General features: G+C 39.2%; 1 long non-coding RNA gene across 1 annotated transcript; it reads left to right on the top strand.

Moving 5' to 3' along the window:
- The first annotated feature begins 578 nt into the window (after positions 1-578).
- LOC118557104 lies at positions 579-8,823 on the top strand. The gene is made up of 3 exons (XR_004927601.1): positions 579-643; positions 1,747-1,837; positions 8,709-8,823. It is a non-coding gene; the product is annotated as an uncharacterized LOC118557104 (long non-coding RNA).
- Positions 8,824-21,895: the final 13,072 nt, after the last annotated feature.

The following is a 21,895-nucleotide window of genomic DNA, read 5'->3' as shown; positions in this document are numbered from 1 at the left end:
TGCAACTAAGCAATGGCAGCTTGTCAATAGGATGCTAGGAGGAAAAAGCTGTGATAAAGCTCCGTTGTGCACTTAGGATCTGCAACAGCTTCACGCAAGGGGTGGGAGACGTCCAAGAGTGATGCTATTTTTGCTAGAGTCCTTCTGTCTCCCATCACCTGCACTGGGTCGAGGGGAAGTCCCAGGACAGAGCCAGCTGATGACCTTATTGCTTATTAGTTAATTGTCCAGGTGAACACCCAGGTACTTGTAACAGCCAACTATCTCAATGTAATTTCCCTTGATGTTCACAGGTGTCGGTGTGGTTTGTCTGCACGGTGGAAATCTATCTCCAGCTCCTTGATTCTTTCCGCGCCGATCAGGAGATGGTTCTGCTGGCACCAGTCTACAAAGCTCTGTATCCACTGTCTGTACTCAGAGCCGTTCCCACCTGCAATAAGGCCAACTCTAGTCATCTTCATTGTCACTTTTAATATTTGTTGTTTTTATCTTTGCTTTATTGGTCTGCTGCTTGATTTGTTCAGTGTCCTTGAGTGCTCTGAAAGGCAAATAAATGACATGTATTATTTTCATTATTACAGAACTTCTGCAGATGTCAGCCAGGGGAGCTGATGAAGAAGTCTGTAGAGGCTGAACAGAAAAGGTGCCTGCACAGTTCCCTGCATTGTTCCAAATAAAAAAAATGCATGCCACACTTTTTAGAAAACATGCAATTTTTATTTCCATTTCATGGGTTTACGCTACTTTGCATTGGTTGATCACATAAACATAATTTGTTTAGACCTGGCAGAGTCAAAGACGCAAACTTAGTCCGCTACACCACCATGGAGGGACGATCACATTAACGTATTAAGCTCCAGCCTTCAACCAGCCCCCGGTACTGGGGGAGGAACGTAACCTTCCAGCAATTACAACTATTTGAATTATCATCATATTAACAGTTATGTTTTCCAAATAATTTGACATTTTGGTAGAATCCACACGTCTATGTTTAAATGGATTTTGTAATTGCTGAAGTAGACGTAATTAGACTTAAGCATGTTATTTTGAGCAGAAATTCAGTAAACACCCTCTGAGCCCCAGCTCCCGGTACAGGGGTAGGGCTTAAGAGAAACCCCAATAAAATACCAAGACGTTTGCAGCCAAATATGGATAAAAAAAAGTATATGGGGGGAGAATACTTTTGTAAGGTGCTGCAAAGTCATTGTAAATAATGGATCAAAAACAAAAGGAAAGAAGTGTGGGGTTTTTTCGTTGGTGAAAGTAGTCATCAAACCAAAAAATAAAATTTCAACTACAAGTTTTCAGTTTCATTCTCTGTGGTAAAGCTAAAGTCTTTCCATTATCAGTATTATGAAAAGATGTTATGGCAAAGAAAACTGAGTGTACTGCATAGGAACAAGCGCACAATTGAGTAATTTGATCTAATTTGACCTTCCAATAACCTCTTACATGAGCTGAAGTGACACCCATAATACAGTTATGGGAATTCCCTTACTAAACTAAGCAGTGAGAGACACACCTACACGTCCATGGGTGCTCTAATATGCAAGACCCTCCATATAAAAGCAAACTAAATAAAATTACAGCTCTGTTATCATTTCAGGACTGAACACCAATGTACAGAAAGAACAAATGTGAAGTCACAAATCTAAACATAACACTGAAATATCAAATATCACTGAGCCGTGTTTAAAAAACATGACTCTGTCTCTTTAACTATTTGTTTTGCTCTCATCTTCTCAGTCTCACCTGAGTCAAAGGGCCTGGGAACAATATGCTTCCTCCTGCTGTGACTGACAGCTCATGGCCTCAAGGCAGCCGGCTCCGCCTCCAGGTGAGGTCTGAGCAGCTCAAGTTTCCCCGGTAATTCATCACCTGCCGTTTCCCCCTCAGCCTCATTTCTCAGTAATGCATCTTAACACACTTTGTGCGGTATGACAACTCTGCACAGACACACTTCAGAGCACACGCAAGGTTCTGCAAAAGTTTAACGAGGAAACCGAATAGGTGCAAGCAGAAGGTTGTTGCACATTAGGTGCATTTTTATAATCTGGTCAATTTAACAGAGACATATTCAAGCAAATAGGAGATGTCCGAAGATGAAATTCCTTCAAAACAATACTTAATTAGCAAAAACTCACACGCAGCCTCAAAGTTGAGAAAGCCAACGTGCGTCCTTTTGTCGGTGTGTTCGTGTGTTTGTACAGGGCCTGAGGAAGTAAGGGTTCTATTACATTAAGGCTTCATTTTCCAGGTGAAAATGCAGTGCAAGACAGTATAAAATCTCACAGCCTCGGGGGGGGGGGGGGGGCTGAAGCTTTACCTGCACCTGCCAAGAAATGTACATTCAGATGAGTTTCAAACACTGCAATTAGAGCAACCACCAAGTAGACATGTTATCTAACTTATTTTAAGGTTGCCATTAAATGTAAAGCTGAATCATCAGCGCAACTTCAGATTTCCTCCAACTTCCTGATTACTGAGTGACAGCTGAACAGAGATGACTGTTGACTGCAACAACACGGAGAAAAAAGATTAATGGTTTGACAACAAAGGGATGTCAAAGCATTTTGCCAAAAACAATAATGTGGAGCAGACCTTAAAAAATGTGGACTGGCTTCATGTGAGTCATGAGAGCAACTAAAAACTCAACGGCACCCACTTTATGCTTGTCAAAATCCAAGGGTCTGCTCCAATGTTATGAAGCTTTCTTGTCTAACAAGTGAGCAAAGTTGACTTTTTGAGTATTATCCCAATGGTGCGCTAAATTAATTACAAACGACCTCGCCATTGAGCGTGAAATAAGTACTATGCAAGACGTGGAGTATCAAAAATGTGACAATGTCAAGATGTCCTCCGTGTGTTAGCTACTACTAATAGCTAATAGCTAGGATCATCATCTGAAATGTTTATTGGCACTGTTGCCAAGTCCGCTTGTTTTTTTCTAAAGGGGCTTGTAAATTCCATGAGTCGTGTTTTTTCGGGGGTTGTTTCTGAAGGTACAGTTGCTTTTTGGGCTCTAAAAGAGCAAATATAAACACAAGTAAAGAGACTTGGTCTTGCTGCTGCACTACAGACAGTGAACAGGCCAGCTGATATCCCTCCATTTCAATAAAAAATGTCAAATAGAATAATCCACGGTCGTCTTTGCTTGTTTATACTCCTCCTCCACCGACAGCATGTCCTCATATGAGAGACAGATGGGGAAAATGCGTATGGCTGACAAGTTTTAGCCCTTTTCGGCGACAGAAATCAGAAATAGCAAGGCAACATAGCGCCTCCCAGTGGGTGCACAACACCTATGTATTTATAAGCTACCAATTCTAAGTTATAAGAGCGCTTTCATTTTTTTTTTATGTTTAGACTTTGCTAGAATATGTATTTATAAAACCAATACTTCTTTTTTGCTCATTAAAAGGCAAATTTGTTACACACTGACAAATATAGCGCCAGTATCAAAACCCAATGGTACGTAATACAAAGCTTGAACAACTCCATCCCATTCACACTGGACAAAAACGGGCCAAGAAAAATAGCTTAAACATAAAAGCTCTTTGTTCAGACTTGGAGAGATCTTTTTGGTTCCACCAAGAATTTTGGTTATAGTGTATCAGAGTCCTGGGTGTGTCGTGGTAGCTAATTCATGACACATAGCCAACACACACCTTCACGGATTGTTTTTTTTTAGAGAATTTAAAGCAGTACTTGCTAATCTGGTCTCGTGCCATGGCTGCAACCTCATCACGCTGTTGTTTTTATCATGAGTTATTGTCATTACCCTGTTGGATTTACACAGAGTCCTTGAGTGCTCTGACAGGCACTTTAAAATAAAATGCATTATTAATTATTATTATCATTAATCCCATGACTTAACTTGTGTTTTTACGTCTGGTTTTGTGAACATTCAGACGCATTCCTAAGAAAACATCTCGTCACGGCATCAACACAAAACCCTACACACAGGAGACACCATCAACCGTATCCAAAAAGATGAAAATATTGTTTTAAGATGTATTGTGCAAGATAGCTTATCTAAAATAAACATTTGAGGCTGAAAGGACTAAATACTGTGAGTCACTGCTTATTTAACACTGCTTGGTGTTTTTCATTGGTTCATTCTGATTATTGCTTTCTGTAGCTTACATCACAGTTGTTCAGGGAGCAGGGGTTAGCATAGTTGCCTTATGGCAAGAAGATTCTTGGATCAAATCCCAACTTGGTGTCTTTGTGGATGGAGCTTGCATATTCTCCCTAAGCATACAAGGGGTTTTCCCCCGGCACTCCGGCTTCTTCCTGCTGTCCAAAACCAGGATACGTTAGCTTGACTGCTTACTTTGTGTGTACATGGCTGTGTCTGTTAAGGCATGTTTTAAGCAAAAACAAACGTTAATCAAAAAAGAATAAACAACTAGAAAAAAAAGTATTGCAATGCCATTCTGACGGTTTCAGATGCAACTTTTGTAAATGCAAAATTCAAACAAAAGCTAGAAAGAAATTGGCACCGTAAGGGCATGTGAAATTCTTAAAGTGCAGCTCCATCTTGAGTATTTAGCCTAAGATAAAATATCTGAATACCTATAAATAAATAACTGAGGCAGAAAAGTAGAAGCTGGGATTGAGTGGCGTATAGGTTTAGGTTGTTCACATGCACACAGGTCAATAGGTTGAGACCAGATGTTTTTTTGTGGACGAGACGGTGACTGAGAGTTTGCTACTTTGGTTAAACCAAGCCACTTAGTCTCTGTATCTCTGCTAAATACGTACAGAATGAATGATGAGGAAGTATAACAAAAGGGAGAAAGGAATAATGTTCCCAGCCATTTAAATAAAAACACCAAAAAAAATGTGTAAGCTGAAACGACTGACTGTAAGCCAATTATTTCCTGTGGTATCTGGGCAAATAATATGGACCTCACCCCAGAAAACCGAGCACATGATCCATCACAACTAACCCAGTCCAAGTTTGAGCTCAGTGTTACTCTGCGACCAACATAATCAGTTTGAGAATCATGTTCTAAAGTATAAAAATGTGTGTGGGTGTGTGTTCAATGAGGAGCACAGAATTGGCCTCATTCCAAGATCCAGCTGCTGCAAAAGGCCAGTTAGAGCTGTTTGTTCACAAGTACGCAGTGAGGCACGCCCACACACACACACACACACACATATATATATATACATCCATTCATCCATCCATCCATGGATATTTAGTGTTGTTAAATGCAACGGCTGAATTTGCTCTTCAGAAAGACTGATGCATTCCGCTTCACTTCCCTGATTTTATGGTGATGATTGATTTATTTAACAAAAACATGTTCACACCTTCATCTAATCGACCTGTGGATGTAAAAGCAGTTTTGCAACAGAGCAGAAAGGCTCATAAAGTATTTTTAAGCCATTTTAGGCATCTTGGTAATAACTAACGTCATATCCGTTTGGACTGTATTTTTGTTTTGGCACAAAATAATAAGCATAGTCCTAAAAGTAAGTGAAATAGTGGAAGAGGACAGAAAAAAAAAACCATCCATCAAATCTGATAAGGAAACTGATTGCATGATAGAAAGACAGATGTTCTTGGACCATCATTCCCCTGAAATATGCACAAACAAATTATTTTGCCACCAGTGCATAGCTTACTCCACGCTGGCCACTAGTGGGTGGGAGTACATTCAGGCACACACAGAATGAGGCAAATATCTTTGAAAAACAGTCTTGTGGCATGAAAGTTCAAGACAACAAAAAATCAAAAAAATTGTCCAATGAAAAAAAGAAATAATAATAACAATGTTGCTGAAAGATCATAATGTTTACATTATGACCCATGTTCAAGAAACTCTAAAGGACCTGTGAGAACCTGTGGTCTATTTTTGACAGCAGGTGGATGAGCAGAAATGATCACAATACCATCAACTCCAAGCTCCACTAAAACAAGACTGGGTCACCATCAGCCAGGACTTGGCCTAGAAATTCATATCTCATCAACAATGAACTGCAGACTCTATGAAGTCTTACGTTTTCACATGAAAACTGTAGAGCCACAAGAGACAACACTTGTATTCCCGCCAAAATGTTTGGTTGGTACTGTCTCAGCAATCGCAATCACACTGTGATAAAATACCTTGAAATGACTTCTAATCATCATCTGATCATCATGAACAAGCATTATCTGCTGCACTGAACAAAGCCCCAAATGTGAGACTGTGGAGAAGATTGTGAGCGTTGCCTCCCAACAGATGAGCAGAAAGCGGGACGTAGAGAAGTAGGAAGATTGATTTTTCTCCTCATTTAAACCCTCTCCATGTTGGCTGCCAGTTGGCTAGAAAAAAGAAAAAAATTCTGGAGCACATTAATGTCGGCTGGTGGGTCTAAAACTGGCCCCATAACGGGATGGCTTCTCACTAAACCTTTAATAATGATGCTGTTAAAGTTAGTGTGGGGGATTCTGGCAGCTTCAACATGCCTGGCCTGCCACTCTCTATTCTGTTTTCTGTCAGCAATGCACATGAAAAATGCAGACAGGCAAAGACCAATCCACTCACATACATTCACATGTACATACACATTCCTTGGTTTCTTTTGGGTCCTGATGAACTGACCTGAACAAACATGCAGCGATCTCAGTTTAAATGACTGGGCCTCAAAGTTGGGACTCCTGACCGGATCCAGAACAAACAATGAGGATTCCAGATTCAGTTTACATTTTATTTTTAAGCCAAGACTTAACCCGCCTACATGCAGCAGAGCAGTCGCCCATAACACCAGTTATTATTAATTACCGTGCTCCTTGCAACGTGCTAAGTTTATTAAAGACAGAAACTTTTTACGCAGGGTTTGTCCATAAACAATTAATTGTTAGCACAAAGAAAAAACGTTTTATGTCAGAACTATCAACAAGTCATATCAAAAGAGACGTGGGCTTGAGTTTTCTAGCATCGGAGCAGAATACCCTTGTCCACAGATCCTCTGTGGAAGTGAGATGTGTGTTTACAGAAGACTAAAATGTGATGTCAGATGGTTCTTGAGAAACAAATGATAAAGTTCTGCATGTTCGTTCCAAAGTACTGTCGCAACATTACGGCAGCTTTTTCAAATCAATTAAATTCTGACCTGAAACTCTGGGGGGACAGAATTGATCGTGAAGAACCCAATAACAATATTACTGCAAAGCATGTAATCCTGATTAAACGTATAGAAAATCTTAAATGCAAATTAGGGCTGGACAATAATACCATAATAATATATATTGATTGATAGGCGTATAAGGATGATAGGAAAAATGGGTCAATAAAAAGTTCAGTAGAATAACAGTTTTTCTTCCTTTTGGATTCTAGCCTATCATTGAGGTTAATACTACAGTCCTTACATCCTCCCAACCAATCACAAACAAAGACTCAGAAACCAAGCTCCACCCCCTTCAAAGAGTTCAGAGAGCATGCAATATTTATTTTTCTTTTTTAAAAGTTGGTTGAATAAAGGGTTGAGTTTGAATTTAGTGTTTGTGTGTACTGTATCTAATAATCAGTTGCTAAGCAACAGCGTAAGATAGCCAAGGCTGCAATTAAAATATATGTTCTGAATTTATTCATAATTATATGAATAAATACAGTTAAAAACAATATGATTCCTATTTTATCGATAAGGTTTTTTTTATGTTGTCCAGCCCTAGTTCAAATCCAAATATGTTTTGGATTACAACTTTTTTTTTTCTACTTTTGCTAGACTGGACGCTCAAGTGCAAACCACTTTTTCAAAACGTTTACTGAAAAAATTGGGTGAAAGTCTGGTTGCCTCCGACTTAAGCCTGTTTGCTGTTCCGATGACCCAGATAACTGAGAATTTGCACAAGTGTGTTTGTTAGACCAGCTTTTATAACAAGAATACTTAGAGATTACTGGCAAGTATTTTTATGGGTTTGCATTTGGCTTATTTTCTGTTGAGCTGCTAAAATGTTATCATGTATCATACAGTATGATTAAATACTGTCTAGGTTTAAGAATGTGTTTACCATGTCTAACACCTGATTCTGAAAAATGTAAGTGGAAAAATGATAATATGGGGGGAAAAAATGGCATTTCGATGAAGAGCAAATTAATTTTGTGTGGCCGTATGCTTGGGGGACTTATTAAAGGCAGATGGTGCCATTTTTCCACTCTATAGTTTTTACTACAGTTGTATTGATTTAAAGCGTCTAGTTGCAGTTTATTTTGTCTATTCTTTTTTTGGTTTAGCTTCCTTGATTCTCCACTGAAATTAGCTCAGTGTGTCCAATCCATAACGGTGGCTCTGACTTCAAGGCGAAGTTCAGTTTAATGGAAGTAGGGCTTGTGCAGAGAAATTTTGCACAGTCAGTATCTTACTTGCACTAAACAGCCTTTAGACCAGTCTCCCTTTGGGTAGTATGGGGGAGTCTGGTTATGAGCAACTCTGAGCAATACCTGATTAAAATGAGTTACTGATATCTAAAAAGGCTTTAACCCTTGAAAGTTTCACACCTTTTTAGGCTAATGGAGTCTTGTTTATATTTATACTGCATCAGCTCTTTAGGCTATGCATATTTAACATGGTCCAAACGTTAAACAGAATGTATTGCAATTTAAATGTAAAATTAATTTAATTCAACGAAGAAGCGTGTTTGCGATAGGAAATTATCCATGCATTGCTCAAAAGATAATTGTCATGATTTATGTGTTTTGTTTGGATTTTTCCAGAATGTGATCCACTCCCTTCAGCCACCACTCATCGTCCAATCAGCTCAGCCCCTTATCAGCCACCACTCTGCACCTTATCTGTTCCAGCTGTTGCAATCAGTTAGTGCCAACTCTGCTCACCTGCTGCCCTGCCCATTTAGACCTGTCTCGTTCCCCTGCTCACTGCCAGATCGTCTCGCCTTCCCTCATGTGCACTGCTGCTGTGTTTCTACCTGTCCCTGTTTGCTCAGCCAGCAGGAGTCTATTCCGCTGTTCATGTTCAGCCCTCACTGATGTGCGCTTCAAAAGTCAGCGCGCTGCACGACGTCTGCCTTGTTCCCCGTGAGTTTCGGCTGCTTGCTCTGCCCGTTCTGGTGTTTCTGGCCTGTATTGTCTGTTCTGGTCAGACCCTGCCATCACCTCTGGTTCCGCTCTGCCACTGCCTGCAGGTTCCTGGTCCGTCTGATCCTGCCTGCTGCTCCTCTCCTGGCTCGTATCACGTCGCCTTTAACTGCCTCCACAGATTCTCTGTCAGATTCAGGTTGGGACTACGGCTTCAAAACATTAATATTACTTCCAGTGAGCAGAAACATGCTGGTGAAACTAACAGTTAACTTTAAACCATAATCTGTCAGGGGAATTAAAAATTGTGGGTTTAACCCTGTACATTTCTAATCAAGGATACACTAGCAAACAATGTGACGTTTTTCAAGTTTCAGTTTATCAGCTGCAGGAAACTCCAACTCCACAATAACTCTGTTAATAACACATTTAGAAGATTTTTGCAACCACGTTTAAGACAGAGGCAATAATTCAGCCTCTTTCCTATTTAATTAGAATGAAGACCCACTCATACAGCTGTTGGCACATATTAAGCAAAATGTAGGTAAATATGCGAAATGACCCAAATGATAAAAAAAATAAAAATAAACTTTAGCATACACTGAATTGTTGTTGAACATAAAAGGAAGGTTTGCGGAAATGTTTTAATGTATATCGCTCCACTAATCTATTCTTTAGCTGTACCAAAAAACAATTTAAAAAAATACTCCCGCGCAAAGTGTGAATTGTAAAAGATTTTCAGAGCAAACCCTCAAAGAATGCAAGAGCCACACATGAAAGCACAGACGCACACACAAACTGGTGGTTTCCAGTGGAGCAGAAATACCATTATACAGTTAACTGTACATTACAAATGGGCTGCCAACTGTCTCTGGAGTATCACATGACCACCGACGGCTCCTGCAATTGGCTGGCTAGGCGAATGGCAAAAGTATCAGGTTAGCAATTGATTGGGTGATGTTTGGTGGAACAGATGGAGCAGAGAGGAAGTGTATTCCCAGGAAACCACACTAAGCCAATGGGTTTTTCCACAGGCAGCAGAGGTGGACACACACACACTCTAACAAGACAATTCCTAAATCTACACCTCTACTTCGCTGACTGGTTTAGGCCCTTCCTGTCCCTCTTTTCAGCCCTCACAGGCTATACAGTTCTGCATAGATCTTCATTATGTTTAATTACATTCTTAGGTTTCACTGGAATGAATCCACATGTGAGTGAGATGGAGGGCATTCTTTTTCTTTCACTAACCTCAAGCCATTCTTTATATGAGAAGTAGCCTTCAATAAATTACTAAAAAGCAAAAAAAAAAAAACACAACTGACATATTTTTCTGTGAAAAGACTTATACTGGAGAAAAAATACCCCGGCCAGAATTTTTTTTTTTTTTTGTCTTTCAGTGTGCTTTTCCGACATTACCTTGGTCTGTCTAAAGATAAAAGAAGAAAATAATCAAATGTGCATTACTTTGTTAAAATCTAGGATTCTGATGGACTCAGAATCCATTTAGAAGGAAAAAACCAAAACGCATCCAGCTTTAGCACTTATGAGCAGATAAAGTTAGACAAATGTTTCTTGCCCTGTGTGCATTAGTAAACCTGTATTAATGTCGCTTTTGGAGTAATGCCGTCTTCCTCTCCGAATAGCCTTCCCATTCATGAAGGTACAGGCCTCATTTCCGTGTGGATAATAACACTATTTTACCAGTTTCTTTTTGTTGATACCTTTCACAACACAACACGTTCATGTGTGGGACACAGATCCTGTCTGACCCTAACTCTAACCCAGGACCAGACTTTGTCAGCCTTGCTAAAATACAACAACGAGCCAGTTTTTAAAACTAATTCACATGATGGCGCGAACCTGTACTGCAGCTGCCTGGGGAGTTTTAATTGTTATTTCAGAAACTTCAATGAAGAGTTACTTAATAATTTAATTTCCTATAGGCCAACAGATATGTGATAAGTTTAATAATTGATTTCTAGAAAAAAGATTTGACTTTTTATTTCCCTTTAACACTTTTTATACAGCTTTCTTTAAGACATAACACAAAGGTGCATGACAATTTACATTTATTTTAAAGACCTACAAGCACATCTCACCAGAAAATATCCCTCAAATGTTCCTGGACACTTCGATACACATGCTGTGTGTTCCTCTGAATCCTTTCAGCTGGATGTCTTATCTGTCATTTCTCTAAAGTGCACCACACCCTCAAGATTTAAACACTAGGCTTAATCCATGTCGAGAAAGAGCTTCTTTTCCTGCCTTAAACTCATGTGTAATCTGTTTTTAAGGAAACCACCTCCATGTGTGTTACTGCCACTGACGGGTCTACTACGTCCCCTCTAGTAATGGTTTGCCGAGACATGCAGCTAAACAAACAACTGCCTAATCTGGCTAATCCCTTTCTTGCCCTCAGCGGTTTACATAAGCTGTTACTAGATGTTAGTAGATCCTTCAAACAGTAGCAGCCCAGTTAATGATTAACCATTAATGATTATGGTGGCTACTATTGAGATTCCAATAAAATACTGTCTGAGCATTGTATTTCTGCTGCATACATAGAAGGGAGTTCTGTTATCACCTTTTATTTTGTCGACTAAATCTTGTTTCACTGTAAAGAAAAAAAAAAAAAGAGGCAAATGCTTGGTGGTCAATAATTCAAAAAGGAAAAAAAAAGTTTAGCAACTCTGATCTGTTTCACAAGAAAAACTTTTAAAAAGTGGTGTTTTTTGTCAGGTTCTGATAGCCATGTGCATTGCAAACTTATAAAAACAAAAGTTTCGTTTTTAAAAAGTAAATCAACAAAAACAGAAGTCTGCTTTTTGTTTGTTGACAAACAGATACACCTATAACTAGACCTATTTTAGATATACATTTAATAAAGGTAAGACAATTTTGGCCACTGGTGCACCACCCTGCTGAGCTGCCTGCATTCCCATGATTGAGGACAGAAGAAAAGTAGACAGCCAACACAGAAAAGATTTAATGAATAGAGCAACAAACGATCAATTTAAAACTGCGATAAGACAGCAAAGTGTGTTTCGTGTATCTTGATAAAGGTGCGTGAAATCACGTTAGTGTGTGCTTGCACACGTCAAGCTGGCATTGACCTTTATGAAAAATGATATGTTCTCATTTCTGATAGATGATCTACTATAGGAAATATGTTGACATTTTTAAAGAAACACCCTTTTATGTCTATTTTGAGGTTTTAACAAAAGAGGATGGCTTTCTTTTATGGGATGTGTATTTGTGGATAATGATGTTTAAAAAATTCATAGTTTCTAACTTAATGACAAGAAATATTGTTCTAAGATGAAATATTACTGGTACTTTTAGCACCATTCTGTTGTGGGAGTTAAAGGCAATTATTCCACGAAAAAATAAAACCTGTAGCCTATTTATTATAATCATTACAGATATGAGATACCATATTAGATACCATAATAAACATATTCATTTGTAGCTAAAGTTATTAAGAGCCACTTTTGGCTCTGGAGCCACAGATTGAAGACCCCTGCCTTAGACCATCCAGATTTGAATCCAAATCTAAAATCTGCAAGACCAACAAAAATTAATAACGATACCTCTGTCATACGGTTACTACTATGTTGAGTGTTTTTCTACTTTATATCCAGAATATCTTTTAATATTGCATGAATTTATAGGGCCTTCTCAAAATGTTTTGTCATCTTTACTCTCGATCATTCTGGCAAGTTTACATAAATTTTAAAACATCTCTTTCTTATAACCTCCCTGAAGCATCATTAGATTCTGTTCATGAGATTTAACGTAAAACAGAAGCATCAACTTCCGTTTGAAATTTTTGTAATCTATATTGAGACTTTCCAACTTTTCCTGGCATAGTTCCTTTAGCAATTGATTGTGGGTGCAACATCTGGTAAGGTAGTGGAAGTTACAGTAAAGCTGCTTGTTTTGGTAGCTAATCATAAGTAGCACAGTGTAAGTTTTTTTTATTTTCTTTTTCACCGACTTTACCCTCTGAAGGCCACAGGTATTGCTGTAGTATTACTTCCTGCATCTACACTTATGAAGATTAAAGGCCATGTTTTACCACTAAACACCTCTTTCAACATAAACAGTTTGGGGTTTTTTATACCCAAGAAAAAAAATTCTGACACAGAGTGTAGTGTTTAAAAACACAAAATGAATGCATGCCAGTGATGCAGAAGTAGCTGAACACTTTCCTATGACCATCAGTTAAACAGGCCAGGCGTGACAAAATAATGGCCCTTTTGCGAAAAAGTAAGCAAGTATGAGGATGCTAATGATGTTCTTTGTACACATAAGGGATGTATGAACCAAAAAACTTGGAAGACTGAGCTGACTGTGCACCCGAATAGGCAAATGTCCATCTCTTGGTAACCCAAATTGTTATGTTGTCATTTATAGTAATTTTGGATATTAAGTGAGATTAAATAATTATTTTTCAGTTGTTTGCAGAAAAATCCGCTTTCTATGGTATCTAAAAGTTCAGAGACTTTGTCACTTTTAAAGGTTTGAACCGACACATGCTGATGTAAGACAACTGCTTGGGGTTTCCCCTGTGCAGCATGTAGTATTTGCAGTATGCTCCTAAACATTGCCTTTTGGAAAACCAAATCAAACAGTAATGGGCAGAGAATGACTACTGTCCTCTGTTGTTTATTCTAATAAGACTGAATGAAGCGATTTAAATCAAATTTACTGGGTTACATAAGTGCAGTTAGGAGCATCTCACATTTTTTAATGCTAATGCGGATCCATGTCAAATCGGCACTTCCTAATGTTTGTTGTGACGATAATAGGATGGACTGCATTTGTCTGCAAGTTTGCTCATTGCACATTTGTCTACTTAAAGGAGCATAACGTAAGTTCTAGGATTTTTGCAGACGCCTGCCCCCTCTGGTGGCAAGTTGAAATGACACCAGCGTTGTACACTGGCTTGGGAGAAGAGGAAAAGTATCTGCCACTGTGACTGCACAGGTCTTTTGTTTAGAGGCGTGATGTCTTCTGAGGTAAGAAAGCTATAAATATTGAAGTTAGCTTGTGTTCTCTCGCTAATGCATCGCATGCCATGGAGAGTGAAAGTAGCCAGGTGAATGAGAGTTACACCCACGCGCACACCCAGAGGATTCGGCCCAAATCTCTGTCTTGTAAAGTGACTAATCCCGCCTATAGGCAACTGCGGTAAATAGAGGATAACTGATTTTACACATTAGGCAATAAAGGCACCAGAGATGGGAGAACCTGAGTTCACCGAGGTGGTTAAAAAGCTCCTTGGTGGCAAGGCCCCGGGGGTGGATGAGATTCGCCCTAAGTACCTTAAGGCTCTGGATGTTGTGTCGCTGACGGATTACGTGGTCCTAATGGCTTCATCACATCATGATCTACAGCTGTCACTGGAGTTGTTTGCGTGTGAGAAGCGGCCGGGATGAGGATCAGTCTCTCCAAATTCGAAGCCATGGTCATGTGGCTTCTCCGAGTCGGGGAGGATGTGCTGCCCCTAGTGGAGGAGTTCAAGTATTTTGGGGTCTTGTTCATGAATGAGTGGAAGATGGAGCGGGAGATCGACAGGTGGATTGGTGCGGCGTCTGCTGTGAGGCGGGCGCTGTACCGGTCCGTTGTGGTGAAGAGAGAGCTGAGCCAAAAGCGAAGCTCTCGATTTACCGGTCGATCTACGTTCCTACCCTCATCTGTGGTCATGAGCTTTGGGTCGTGACGAACGAACGAGATCCCGGATACAAGCGGCTGAAATGAGTGTCTGGGCTCTCCCTTAGAGATAGGGTGAGGAGCTCAGTCATCTGGGGAGGACTCAGAGTAGAGCCGCTGCTCCTCCACGTCGAGAGGAGCCAGTTGAGGTGGCTCGGGCATCTGGTCAGGATGCCTCCTGGACGCCTCCCTGGTGAGGTGTTCCGGGCACGTCCCACCGGGAGGAGGCCCAGAAGAAGACTCAGGACACGCTGGAGGGACTATGTCTCCCGGCTGGCCTGGGAACGACTTGGGATTCCTCCTGAGGAGCTGGCCCAAGTGGCTTGGGAGAGGGACGTCTGGGCCTCCCTACTGAAGCTGCTGCCCCCACGACCCGACCCCGGATAAGAGGAGGAGAATGGATGGCAATAAAGGCACGTATGGGAAATAAATAATATATAACTTCAAAACTTGTACTATGTAGCTTTAAAATGGATTTGTGGGGCTTCTCTGAGATAAAGCCAGTAAGAATGATTATTTTCCTTATGCAGTTCAAAATGTGATTAAGAAATGTGTTTTTGACCTATGCCTGTGCAAATTCTCAGTTATCCGGGTTATTGCAACAGCAAACAGGCTTAAATCCAATATAAGCCTATTTGCTGTTTTTGACTTACTTTCCTTTATCTAAATTCCCCAAAATTTTAGATTTGTGATACTTTTTTTAACCTTATCATTTGTTCATTTTGTAGTTACAAAAGTAGCTCCTTCCTCTCAGCTACAGATCAGCTGCTGCTCCAACAGACCACACCATAGATGACTAATGCCACCACAGAATCAAAGGTCATCACACTCAGTTGTGTGTCACTTTTCTGCGCAGGCAGAAATAAGCTGGGATTTATTTTTATTTATTTATACCAACAGCAGTGGAATATAGTGAGAAAGAGGCTAAGGAGATGTAACACCATCTGCTGCGAGTTGCCCTCCTGTTTCTCCAGAGTCCGGAAGAGTGGCAGGATATGGAAAACATCTCTGCCTGTTTGACCACTGTCTTTTTGCCGCCACCCGCTGACCCGGAGTGGCACTGCAGTTTTTCATCACAATGTCCCATACGTCATCGGGTTGTTTTACATAAATGGCCCCAAGCAGATGGAAACACAGCTTTCAATGGAAAAGGTGCTAAAATGCGTCTGTGCTACCAGTGCCAAAGTTGATATTGCCATGTTTTCATCCATACCGGCTCTGTATGAAAACATTTGTTTACATGTTAGAACACTAGTCTGGAGGTCAAGCACACAATTCACACAAAGCATTATGGGTTATAGCAGTAAGTTGGACACAGCAGGGTATGTGTAAATGTTTTTCCTGATCACAACAAGGGTCACACAGCCCATGACTGGGCAAACTCAATAAATAATATAGACTTTTTGCTCTCTCTCCTTCTGCATCAGCTTCTTGGGGGCATCAGTGTGTGATAAAATATGTGAACGGTTGACAGAAAGAGGGTGAGAAAGTGAACAGACAGAGACAAAAACACGTACTGTTTGCTTCACTATCCCAGGGAATGAAATATAGGGCCTGAAACGTGTGTGTGTGTGTGTGTGTGTGTGTGTGTGTGTGTGTGTGTCCTGGCACGTGTGAGGTGGTGTGTGGGCGTCGAGAGGGAGAGCTCATAAAACCCATGATCACACTGATGAGGTCACAGGGAGTGAAACTGGAGAAAGCCTTTCATTTCCTGTCTCATTCCATCCGTCTTTCTCCAAACTCCATTCATCCATCTCTCCTGTACACCTCTGTCTGTGCTTTACTCCTGTTTTTCACTTGCAATGTCAAAAGCCAAAATCTTTCTCACCCCACTGGCTGTCTGGAATTTTTCACCATGTCACCTAACACTTGAAAATAAGTAGTATGTTTTTTTTTTTGTTTTTTTTTGGGGGGGGGGGGGGGGGGGTGTGTTATCTAAAATTTGACTAAAGTTTTCAGTGCTTTAATCAATGATGCAGGGCATACTAGTTTTGATTTTCTCATTATATCTATCTTGTAGTTTTTACCGGCAACAGTATATGCATTAACAACTGTAATAGTTGCATGGATTTTTCTTATATTTTATCTTTTGTTGTTTGTTGCGCAGAAGCATTTAGGGAATCGATAGGGAGTCAAGTTATACAGAAGTCCAACAAAAAAAAAAACTTGGTTTCATATTTGGGGGGGGGTCCCTCTTTACACATTCAGCCTATACTGCATAACTAGATATGTTTATGTGTGGCGCCCTCCAGGTAAAGATGGGTTTAAATAAATTGCAGGGATAGACAGAAATTCAGCTCTTTGCTGCAGTTTCCTAACAGAGAGTGTTAAAGATTTTATTTAGATGTTGTTTTTGGTGAGTAGGTAAACTCAGGTCCTCATGAAGCCTTATTTATCACATTCGTGCTGTTTGAATCTCTGTATTTGTTACTCTGACTATATCAGCAAGTTTAGAGAGCAGGTTTTTTTGTCAATTTCAATCACATGTATAAAAAAACTGTATCTTAATTAAATGTTGCATTGCTCCATTGTGAGGTTATTGTTGCTACTGCAGCAGATGATATTCCGTTTAAGGTATTTTGCAGTTATTTACCAATAATTGTGGCTAGCCCTACATTGTAGGAAGTAGTCATATTCAATAAGTTAAAATATTGGTTCCAATGAGGCCCATTTGTTAGATTAAAAGTACTTTTCAAAATGAATAACCTTTAAGCAAGTATTAAACATACTTTTCTTTAAGTTCACATGTCTGTATTCAAACAGTTTATCAGTTTGATGTAATATTCTAATCTTAAATGTTGTGTTTTCATTATATGTATGCAAGCCATCATTGTTATTAACAGGAATAAGGGCTTTAAAACATCAGTCTGTGAGTAATGAAACAAACTGACTTTTTGATTATAGTCTAACTTATGGAATATGACACATCTGACATGGAAATCACACTACATTTGTATTTACTGTTTTTTTATTTAATGTTTTTTTTAACATATCCATTTTAGAGTTCAGAATTTAATTATACGAGTCATGGGAGAAAAACATTTTGCTGTAATGAAAGACCCATTAAAATGCATCACACTAAGCAAAGTCATATCAGTAAAAGTTGTGTTTTACAGTAGCGGAATAACAAATCCGTCCACACAATCTCCCAGTGGGAAGCAGCTGCATCAGAAGATCAGATGTAAAGTTGGACCATAGGCTAAAACAATATGTATACACTTAAGACTGATTTAAACAGTAGATTTACTCCACAGAGCCAATATGAGTGCTAACAGAGACACTTTTGTCCCCTGCAGAGTTTAGAAGGTCTATTGACAGCAATAACAATATCCTCTGGCTTATTTACCAGGCTTCCAGACACCCTGTTTTCCTTTATTATAAAACTACGTCAAAGTTGTGCCAGCAATAACCAGCACTGTCAATACTTTAGTTTCCTGTACTCCTGTACTGTACCTGTGCCTTTTACTTATTTAGGAGGATTAAAACATCTGTTAAAAAAAAGACTCGTTGGCCACCATCTGGTGTCTTGAAGCTCACTCTGGTGGTTTAAACATGTTAGATGTGTAATTTGTCCTCATTTTGCAAATCTATCATTTGTTTCCATTGTATTTCATGTCCACAGGACTACCACTAACTTGTCACCAAAATTATGTTCATGCAATCAATTTGTAAAAAATGTTTTTCCTGTTTTCATTAAAAGGTCAATATTTTAATAAGATTTACCTTTTATTGCTTTAAGAAGTGGTCCGACTCCGAGAGATGCCGGATCAAGAGGGTAAGCTATTTTCTCCACTGCCTGTTGGCTTGGCAAGATGGAGTCACCAGCTGTGGGAAGGTTTCTCTCTGTATAAAAAGGTAAGATGCTTTTGTTTCCACTCATGCCTCCATTTTGCTGGAACTTAACAGAAAAGACAGCTGGGAGCCCTGAACTGGAGCTCAGGATGTTTCTCTGGATTAGACTGACTTTTAATAACCTAAAATTCACAAACGTCCAGCATCCTTCACAAGGGGTCAAAGGGTAGAATTCAATATTGTTTTGCTCACCATCAATTTCTTCCAATGTTTCTAAAATTTTAGAGCCCACCTGAGCTCAAGCTACAACAGCAGCAGATAACAGAGACACAAAACTCCTCCTGCAGTTAGTCTGTTTTTTTATCCCTGGCTCATTACTGAAAAGTGTTTGACAAAACGCCAAGGGGCAGCAGTAGCTGGCTACCAGATTGCCTGTCCCATCTGTTGGCTCACGTTTGGTAGAGGGAGGAAGCAGGAATGATGCTGGGGGGAAGCTGTGTCTACTTGGACAAACACACACGATTCCCCAAAACAAGAATGCTGGAAGTGTCTGGCAAGAAAAAAAGGGGGAAAATCATATATATATATATATATATATATATATATATATATATATATATATATATATATATATATATATATATATATATATATATAAACAGAAAGACAAGGAGAGGTATTATCAAGTGAAAGAAAACAAAGCCTCATTGATTGGACCAAAAAGTTTTGAAGCAGTTTATAAAATGACATATAAGCTTCCTCAGATTTTAACTTAAAAACTGTCAACAATAATTGTAACCAGACATTTCTTTGTGTTTGTGCATCTCAAATATATTCAATTTGTTTGCCCAAAGGATGAATATGAGCATAAACAGTGAGGTACTCAGCATCCAGTGTAATGTTTGGCAAATAAGACCTGAGGCTTTTCCAGAATCATATTTTCTGCTCTTTTTTTTTACCCCAGTTTCATAAAAACAAAGAAATTAGATCATGTGGATGGGGAGTCTGGGATTAATTTTGAAGCAGCTGATTAGGGCGTTTGTGTATCATAGGATAATTGTGTCTGGGATGTTGCCTATAAAGCCTTCAGGCTTTGCTACACTCAGAGAGAGGGAAACAGTATCTTTTTCTACGATGCATGTCTCCACCCACCCAATCAAAACCAAATGCCCCCACCCATTTTATCTTTACACATTTGTCTGTTTTCTGTAATCAAAACATGGACTACATGCACTTTTTTGCTACATAACACTTTGATTTTCTCCCTTTCAATGCTGTTTGATATCGAGGAGAATAAAGTGCACATCATAAGTTTATCTACCCTCTTCATGATGATGAAGCTCGTATTATTTTTGAACAGTTCTTTTTCCCGGTTGAGATTATCCTCCAAAGAAGCAGGCTCAATTGATTTGAGAAACAAAAACATGGTTAGACACATTCACAAAGGCTCAAAAATAAACATGCATGCTAAAATATGGATAAACATTCTTACTAATCTTTGGTTAAAGCTATAGTTGGTAATCCCGTTCAGAAACACTTTTTATACTGGCTAAAATTATCCTTCCATCCTGAAAGTGGGAATAGTATAGAAAAAAACCTTATCGATAAAATAGAAATCATATTTATTGATATTGATAATTATCAACAACTTCAAAACATATATTTTATATGCAGCCTTAGCCATTTTATGCTGTTGCTTAGCGACTGTTTTTTAGACACACAAACACTGAATTCAAACTCAAAAATATTGCATGCTCTCTAAACTCTTTGAAGGGAGTGGAGCTTGGTTCCTGGGTCTTCGTTTGTGATTGGTTGGGAGGATGTAATGACTGTAGTATCAACCTCCATATTACGCTAGAATTTAGAAGAAAAACTGTTATTCTTTAGAACTTTTTATTGACCCTTTTTTTCTTTTTTCGCTGTACATCTATCGATCGATATATATTGTTGTTGTTTTTTTCTTGGGCTTTTTCGCAGCTCTAGTGGCTTGCTTTTTATGAAAGTGGGTTGACAGGAAGGGGGCGTGGATTGAATTATCATCCAGCCCTACCTGAAAGTAGTCAATACATTATGTATTCACAAAAAGGAGGTTAAAAAAGTTGTTCTCTATGGGAGCTGCAGGCTTGTAAAAACTCTAACCAATCTCTGCGTGCGGTCCGAAGGGCATGGATTTGTCAAAGTTTTAATCTTGCTCTCACTCATAGACGTTTTATACTTACCCTCATCTGTCCCTCGAGTTCCTGGGGAATCGCCTTATTTATTGATTGTCCCACATGCCGATCATTCTGACACGCTCACGTAACGGCAGTGTCCATGCTCTTCCCTTGTTAGTTTCTGCTTGCTGGCTGCATATGCGCACTTCTAGTGTTTATGTATCTGGTTAGCTTAGTGGCTAGGTTAGCGGTTAGCCGTTCATTGTAGCTCCGCTGCTCTCACTGTATACTTTGAACATGGCTGAGAGTCGCAAGAAGTGAACCACGTTCATGTTTATGAGAAGAAGAGGAAGGCCTGAGTAGAAAGAAATAAGACCAGAGTGGATTTTTGGACATCTTTTTCAAGCAAAAAAAACACATGATAACTGTCAAACCTGGATTTGTCACTAAAGAAGGTTTTTCCCATCATGCATTGTAAGAGAAGATATCCAGTGCAATCTTTGGCCAGATTTTCAAGAACACTTACAGTATATAACTGTATTTACAGCTGTTAATTAATTTTGTATTGTCCATTTTGTAATCACAACATATATATTTTCATTTTTGCTACCAGTGCTCCCACTGATAGTACTGAAGATGTCAGCATAAAAAATAAAGCTCATTGTGTTTGGTACAGTTTGCTGTACTGTAATGGTTATTTTATACAGTTCACCTTCTATAATTTAAAGTATACACCACTGCAGGTTTACAGCCAAAGACTGTAACCAAAGACTTGTGTGAAAAAAGTACAGTATAAAGCCAATAAAGTCAATGAATACAATGCAAACTCTATATTTTTGTACAAATACTTTGTCTACATACTTGATGTTATGTTTCGGGCAGTGAAAACATCAACAGTCTCTGTTCATTCATTTATGTAAAGTATGAACTCTAAATGCTCACAGCACTAAATCAGTGAGAATAGCTGTTACTGAGAGCAGAACTTAGAGTTTTGAGCTGATGTGTGATATGAGTGAATGGACACATTTAGTCACCTGATCAGTTTGGTCATTTTGATGAAAAAAAAAACTTGCTTTTGGGGGAAAACTTTAAGAGTTTTGATTACAGAACATTTTGCCAAGGAAAGCCTTTGTTTTGAGAACCTGAGATCCTGTTTGGAGCTTCTGTGTGGCCTTTTAAAATACAGTTCACATTGTGACCCTT

This window comes from Fundulus heteroclitus, chromosome 22, assembly GCF_011125445.2.
Source record: "Fundulus heteroclitus isolate FHET01 chromosome 22, MU-UCD_Fhet_4.1, whole genome shotgun sequence".
Classification (NCBI taxonomy): domain Eukaryota; kingdom Metazoa; phylum Chordata; class Actinopteri; order Cyprinodontiformes; family Fundulidae; genus Fundulus; species Fundulus heteroclitus.
Note: the sequence above shows the minus strand (reverse complement) of the source record. Positions and strands in the feature narration are given on the sequence as shown.